Raw genomic sequence first — 8,449 nt, 5'->3', positions numbered from 1 at the left:
TGGTTTTGACTTTATTTAACCTCAGTTTCTTCAACTGTAAAAAAAATCCCAGTTACAGAGTTGCTTTAGGGATGGAAAATAGAAGTCATAAATCATAAGCCATCTAAGTATACAGTTAAAAAAGCTATTTTGGAAACATTTTATTGCCACTGATAGAGTAACTAACTTTACCAGTAGTTGAGGCTATTTGGGATTAAGACTATAATTTCCCTATGATAATTCCTCACCCTTGCTTCCTGTCAGCCACCATTAAAAACATCCCCTGGTTGATGAATCTATATCTCCTAGGAAAGGTCAAGCATCATTTTTTTGCTCTGATTATGCTTTTTTCCAATAATCCTTTGAGTACTTTTCAGATTCTACCTTTTGTTCTGAGGTCAGAGCCTTTGACCTGTTGCTAGCATCATCCGTTCACAGCTCATGAAATCCACTAATGATGAACTCAGTGATATCATGAGCCAGGAGAATTGGGCTCATTTAGAGCAGCTGAAGGAATCAGGCAATTTTCTTCCTAAATTCCCATCACCAAGACATTTCTTCTTCAAGAAAGTAGAAACTCACCCTGCCTCTCCTTATACTTACTGATTGATGAGTCTGTCAGTAAAGTAAGACAAGAATTTGTTAGATGCTCTTCTTACGGGCAAATGGGACTCCCTACAGATACCCTCCTGGTTGGAGTAGACTTCTATATTGCTTGAGATCTGGGTCAAGAAAGAATCCACTCTGCCTGTTTGTCCTGCTTAAAACCACTCACATTGCCATCACTTTTCACATTTGTATACAGGTACCCATTTGTGTGATCTGTATCTAAACTTCACCTCCTCTTACAGGGATACTTCTGGGTTTTCGTTGGTTTGTTCAGGTTTTTGTTTTTTTTTGTTTTTTTTTTTTTTTTTGTAGTACTGGGGATTAAATGCAAAACCTTTGCACCGAGCTATGTTCCAAGTCCTTTTTATTTTGAGACAGGATCTTGCTAAGTCACTAAATGCGCCTGGCTGGCTTGAACATTCAATCCTCCTACCATGGCCTCCCACCAAGTAGCTAGGATTATAGGCATGCTCCACTGTGCCCGGTGGTAATTCTGTTTTTAAATCTATTGAACCTAGAATTTTTCAGTGGACCTCATCCTCCTTCACATCCCCACCTTTTTTTTTTGTTAGTAAGCTTAACTCCCATCTTTGCAGCAACTCACCAGCATCTTGACTCGTTTCTCTCTCCATCTTGCCTAGTTAAACCCTGGTCTTGATTATATCCTCTATTGTGCCTACACTTAACATTGCTGGAAAAACCTCCAAACCCTGCTAAGTAGCCTCACTTCAATTTTATGACCACAAACCTCAGATGGATACACAGCACTGCTGTTTTGCCAGTTCTTCCTAACTTTCTTCATATATCTTCTAGTTCCTCAGTTACTCAATCCTCGTTCCTCCTGCTATCCGGTGGTTTAAATATATGTCCCTTCATTTCCCTTAAGTTATGCCTTTGCCCGAATGCTCCCCAGCCCACCCTCTTCACGATTTGCTTTCTTTATGTCCCTTCAGGCTCTCCCTAAGGACCCTAGCTAGGAGAGCACCCCCTATAGCCAATTCTCTATTTTCTTTTTCCCCCCCCAACAATACTTATTTCTACCTGGCTTACCTCTTTCTGGGGCCTCTGTCACTTTACCATTTGTGAAATCCACCCCCCTCCGCTCTGGACACCCACGTCCTAAGCCCTCCAATCTGCTTTTCCAAACTGCATGCTTGCTTTTGATGTAGGTGAGGTAGTATAATAATCCTAAACTTTCTTCCACCTGCTCCCTAAATTGGAACCATTCCTTCCCAGATAAAATGCTTTTATCTTCCTTTGTTTAGTCCTTCACTGGAACATATTCTCTGGGATTTTGGACCTCTAGACTCACAAAGTCTTAAACTATAAGGACAAAAATCACAAATTTCCCAAGAGGGTCACTAAGAACCATGGCAAGCAGGATCACTCCTACATCCCTCCCTTGTTTCCCAGACCCATTCTACATACTAGGGACACAGCACAAAATAATAGTCATGGATTTATAGCAGCAAGGACTTTCCAAGATAATTAAGCCCCAATGGCCTATGGTATCCATTTTACATAATGAATTAACTATCCTCCTTAGCAGATAGGTTCATATTAGCTATGGGAGAATAAAGAAAACAGTCATCCAAATAATTTTCAGCATGGATTAAATCTTGCTGGACTCCTGATTGAGAAAGACCAAGGGAATATTCTATATCCTGCAGGATAGCCTTCCATCCACTTAGTAACAACTCCAACCAAGGCACTATCCTTTTAAAACATCGTTTCATCACTCAGTATGGCTAGTGCTCGTTAGTAGTACAGTATGCAGTAGATTATGGTCCTACGCTCATGAGCACAGTGGTTCTCTAACAGATGTCCTTCTGTTAGAGTAGTTAAAACACTACTTTCTGGGCCTTACCTTTGTGTTTCATTCAGTAAGTACAATACAGGGTAAAAAACAAGAATTTGCAATTCTAATAAATTCCTAAATGATGATGGTCCAGGGAACACACATTGAGAACTATTCCTTGAGTTCCTTGATGCAATGCATTATTACACAAGACTTAAATTGTTGAATCAAACACTATAAATCTGTGGATAGCAATGCAGGCTGAGACCCTTGGCAGGAAAGACAAATCTACACCTAGGACATGTGTCTTCATCTCTTTCCCTTTCAAATGGAGAGGTCCCATGTCATCAACTTGCCACAAAGAGGCTAATGGATCATCCTTGAAGGATGGGGGGTCATATCAGGGTTTTAACCCTGATTTCCATTGGTGGTAGATTGGACAATTGGCTCGGGGAAGATCTAAATCAGCATTGGTCAGTGGGAGTGGTACTCCATATATACATTTACGGTGCCAGTACTGGTGTGACCAATGGCAGAGGCTTGCTGATATGGACCAGCTAAGGCATTCTGTGTTTGATATTTTGGTGCTGTCTTTGTAGTTGACAATATCTGGTAGGTCACAATATGGCCACCAAATTTTTACCTTATGTATTCATATCCATGAGTCCATATACTTCTTTCCAAGATGGCCTTGTCCAATCCTTCAATTTTTTCTCTTTCCAGACCATTGACTAAACAAACAGGCCATGTATCCCTTCCCACGAACCATGCATGTTCTTTCCACAAGCCACATTCCTTTCCAAGTAAAGTGACTGACCATGTATTTCACCAGATGTTCTGCCAGCTGAAGGGATTTCTATTTACCACAGTTTTTCAAGATGATCTCTTGGTAATGTAAAAACAATCAATTTTTGTCTTGCATCCACACAATGAGTTGGCTCATTCTTAAATTAAGCTCAGCCCATTTTTTGGTTTCCACTGTGTGATCTTGAAGCTGTAGATGTGAACTAAAAGAAGAGGCATGGTCAGACAGTGATGGTGACAGGGAAGTCTGAGTCACCTGCTTATGTGGCTTACTTGGACCTTTTAGCCTTGACTGTGCCCTATCCTGAATGCTCTGCTTCTATCTTTTTTTTTTTTTTTTTGGCTTTTCTCCGGTACCGGGAACCGAACTCACGACCTTGCGCTTGCCAGGCAGGCGCTTTGCCGCTGAGCTAAATCCCCAGCCCCTCTGCTTCTATCTTACTTGGACTGTGGCTAAGTCTGCCTGATTCTGTGCCTTGATGAGTCTGTCAGGACCCAGACCGTGATGACCAATTCTAGCCTCATGTTTGCTTTCTGTTTTATTGCCAGGCATTTCATTTCTACCATGCTTGGGTAGCACACAAGTTTGCTATTTTTGAATGATGTGTAATTCTCTGCCCTATATAGCGTGCTTGGCTCTAGAGTTTTGGGGTCTACATTGTGGTTCTCCTCTAGTCTTCTCTTAAAGCCTTCATGACATCTTTTTTATCGCAAGTGTCTTTAATACCACATGGTCTGCTGGGACATTGTCCAAGCAGCAGGGTGGCCCAGGCCTGCTGCAGAGCCCTTCCCCAGAGCCGGAAGCCTTGAGTGACACCCACTAATTGGGTAATAACTGCATTCTGCAGTATGAAATATGCTTCCTTCAGAAACTAGTTGTGCTTCTTTCTCAGATAAGGTATGTGAAATGAAAAAAAAAATGTGTCTTTTACTATAATGGGAATCTTAGTATGCTCCAGACCACTGGCCTCTAAAACCCTTCATCACTCAGTATGGCTAGTGCTCGTTAGTAGTACAGTATGCAGTAGATTATGGTCCTAAGCTCATGAGCATAGTGGTTCTCTAACAGATGTTAGAGAACCTCCAGACCACTGGATGAGTTCTTGATTCTTCTTCTTGTTTATCTCCCACTCTGTTGGCTGTTGTGTCTTACCATGGCCTCCAGCATCCTTATTACTTCTTGCTCACTGTGTTTAATTACAGTGACATCATTGATTTTGTTATCTGTATGATGTCTTCCAGAAAGTCCAGAATTGTCCATGTCCCTTTGGACTGTGTTATGTCAAGTGTAAGGAAAGTTAACACAGCTTCGAGCCAACACAATTAATGTGTATATTTATGGGTTTTGTGTGAATTACAAGATGCTTCAGGCCTCTTTGTTAATAGACAGAAAATAATGCACTGATCAGATCAGTGGCCATATAATATGTAGCTTAGACTATTTAGTTTGATCTACAAATGGGAGGGGCTGGGGATTTAGCTCAGTGGCACAGCGCCTGCCTGGCAAGCACAAGGTTGTGAGTTTGATTCCCGGTACCAGAAAAAAAAAAAAAAAAGATTCAAAAGGTACCACATTCAGCACAACAAGTGTACTTGGAACTACTACCTTGTAGAGTTTGCAGGGCTCTACTGATATCTTTCAGGTCTGTTTGGTTTTGCCACTGTTATTTGCTTTGGGAGTTGGGGAGAGGTCAGCTTAGCTTCATTAATTAAATAGGGGATACACTGGGACTGCATCCTTTAGGTAGCACTATGTAAAGATGGCGGCTTTAATATCCATCACTCTCCTAGATTATGCTATTATGCGGCAGTTCTAGAGCTTTCTGTTTACCTTCTCCACTAGGATACCTCTTGCTCTACAGGCCAAGAAATCAATGTGGGGGAGTGGGAGACGGTAGCTGCCAATTACCAAGTATATCTATTCCGAATCATTCCTGGTGGTCTGTGGGTACTGTGCCTGATATGAGCCAATTCTTCATTTATTTTCTAGACTTCATACATCTCCATTTTTAACAGTAGGTCATGAGCTTCTAGTCCCCAGATACCAATGTCAGCTTAGACCCTGTGCTCAATAGTTCTCAAAAATGACCAGCTAATCCTTTCTCTCTCTCTCTCTCTCTCTCTTTCCCTGGTGTCTGACTACCAGCGTAAGTGACTGTAGGGTCCCGTGGAGAAGGACTGAGGGCATCACAGCCATCTGTTTGCTGTAGTCCTGCAACTTCCTACCTCATGGGAACCCAGCATCTCCATCTTATAAGGGGCCCTGTGACTGTTCCGAGCAGAAGCTGAGCCATAAACTTCCTCTCTTTGTTCCTTTCAGTCTTCAGCTCCAATCTACCAGCAAGCCTGTTGGCTTCACCTGCAGAGCGTTCATTGAAACTTTCTATTCTGGGCATTAGGATTACAGAAATAAAGAGGACAAAATCCATGACTCTGTGGAATTTATATTTTAGTGAGTTATATAGAATACAGACATGAATTCTGTATGACATAATTTCAGATGATGAGGAAGTAGGAGTGAAAAGAGTATGCTTTTTTAATAAGGGATCCAGGCAGGGTCTCTTTGAGAAGGCTACACTGAAGGAGAGAGATAGATGAGGTCATGAACTGGGCAAATGGGGAGAAAGTATTCCTCAATCTGCCTACTTCTCTCCATCCACACTGCTGTCATCCCAGCCCCTGTTGTCACTATCGGCAACCTCTCAACTCGTGTTCCTCTTTTGATCTTCTCACTCACATAATCCACTCAGCATACATCAAAATGATCTTTGCGATGCTGTAGTTAAATTCTGCCAAAAATCTTCCATTGTTTTCCATCTCACTTAGAATTCCAAATGCCTTGCCATTATGCTTAAGCGTTTAAGCGTCTACATGATAGGACCCTATCTACTTATTTCTTCCTTCCTTCCCCTCACTTGCCACCCTCCAACCACTCTGGCTTACTTCCTGTTTGAAACTTCCCAGCCAGAGTCTTCCCTTGGTTCCAGGCCCTGTGTGCTTTCCTGTCCTTGGGTCATTTCTCACAATCCTCCGACACTGTGGATCCGTCTCACAATTCAGGGCTCAGTTTGAATGTTACATTCTAGAGATGCCTACACAGACCATATTCCCATTGAAGGCCAACTGACCTCATCTCCACGGGCACTTTATCTTAACCATTTTTTAACTTCACGGCATAAATCATGATAGGAAATACCTCCATTTGATTGCTCACCAAGCTATATATTGTCTCTCCTTTTCGTACTTTTTAGTAAGCTCCATCATTAAAATGCTCTGATCTGTCTTATTCAGGGGTCTGCCCTCAGCAGCCCAATAAAGTAATTACTTGGTTACTCTTATTTGTTGAGTAAATAAATGACTCAATAAGAAACCTCTTTACCTGATTCTTCGGTCTCATTCCATCCAATTTTATCAATACAGGTGAAGTTAAATGCAGTGATGCATTGGTAGCCTAGCCCTTCGCCTTCCAATGAGCCACTCTGCTTATAACCTCCTAAAAACATACATTACCAGTTCTTAGTAACCTTGGGAACCTGGAGAAGAATGTAGTCTCTTTCTTGAACACAGTCAATATTTGCCGCCTGTTCTTGCCTCTCTATCTCTTGACCTCTATTCCCCACCTAAGGCACGCACCTCCTCTGAAGCTTCTTCTGGCCCCCGTGACAGAGGATCAGACACTGCCAACATCATCTGGACCTGAGTTTCCAGAACTCCATGCACTGATACTTCAAGCTGCTTCCTGTTCGTATCTGTGACTCACCGTACCCTTTCCTACATTATTTCTTTTTTTTTCTCTACTCTGTTTCTATCTGCCTCCCTCTTTGAAAACTCTTTCCCCAGACTTATCGGATTGTTTTTTCCCTCCCTATTATGCTGAGTTCAAAGTCTAGCCTCTAGCCAGACACATACTTTCTGTGCTTGTGTAGTGCGAACCGCTCGTGGTGAAGGGCCCAGTATTCCAAGCATCATAAGCCACTGGGTCCCAAATCCAAATCCAGTCATCAACACACCCTGAGCAGGCCTTCCTTGATCTCTCAGCTTTCTCTTTCATCTCAAATCCAGAGACTCCAGAGAATGAAGAGATGAAAAGCAGCACCTGCACTCCAAATAATTCAGTCTCTTTATTTGAGAGTTTATATATTCTAAAGACACCTTTCTGATTGTTTCTGCTCCCAGACCCAAAATTTGCCTCTTTGTTTTCCCTTTGCAGCAACCAGGTTTCCTGTGGATAGTTCTAGGCTTTGAGGATCTGTTTATGATCAATGCTGATGGAGGCCAGTAATGTCTTTGTTGCTGTATTTCCTTATACTTCAGAGATCTTTCCATCAGATACACTGAAATTGTGCATGACTTAAAACACAGCTCCTTATGAAGCACAGCTCCTTATGGAGTTGGGAATCCCACTGAAGGAGAATGAGCAGATAAAAGCAAAAGATGATAGAGAGAAAATAAACCCAGTTTCTACACAAGAATTATGATGCCCATGGATATTTAAGAACGTCTAAAACTTCCAAATGGAAAAGGAAAACTCAGTGAGGTTGCCTCATGTGGTACTTTTGTGGTTGTTATGGGCCATAAACTTAATAGAATACGTTTTGACTTATTCTATTAAGAGGGAATAATCTCCCTTTGGCTAAAAATTATTGTAGAATATCTTCCATACTTAAGTTATAGACACAATATTAAAGAATAATAACCTCCAGGAAGTAAGAACAATGGGCTCTTTTCAAATTGATTTGTTTATTTACATTCTTGTGAATACAACTAATACTTCAAACTAAAAAACGATGGTGTGACGTGCCTGGAGCAAATGTGGATTCAAAACAATCTCCACTATGCAATCCAGCAGCACCATGGGGCTTAGAACCTGCCCTAGGTTCAAACATCAGCTCTATCAGTTCTGCAATCTATGCAGTTTCTTCTCTCTGGACTTTAGTATACTCATAGAGAAAAGTGGTAGTCAAGATGGCTTTGCAGGTTATTCTGAGGACGTAATGATCACATATACAGGAAATCACCAACACAGTGGTTGGCCCCTGAATTCTCAAGAAGTACTAGTTTCCTCTCTGCTATCAGGTGACCATCCCCAAATCCTGAGATTTCAGACCCCATGCAAATGTTAGACCTTCAGAGCTCGGTTCTTATACAATATAGGAAGAAATAACTGTTTTGCATCCTTTAAAAGGTCAGGACAACATACTTCCAGACCTACTCAATAGTGGTTAGAAAGAGAAACCTTAAACTTTGCTACCAGGGGAA

The sequence above is a fragment of the Chinchilla lanigera genome, unplaced genomic scaffold (genome assembly GCF_000276665.1).
Source record: "Chinchilla lanigera isolate Chin_1 unplaced genomic scaffold, ChiLan1.0 scaffold00012, whole genome shotgun sequence".
In the NCBI taxonomy this organism is placed as follows: Eukaryota; Metazoa; Chordata; class Mammalia; order Rodentia; family Chinchillidae; genus Chinchilla; species Chinchilla lanigera.
The sequence above is the reverse complement of the archived record's forward strand: the minus strand, read 5'-3'. Positions refer to the sequence as shown.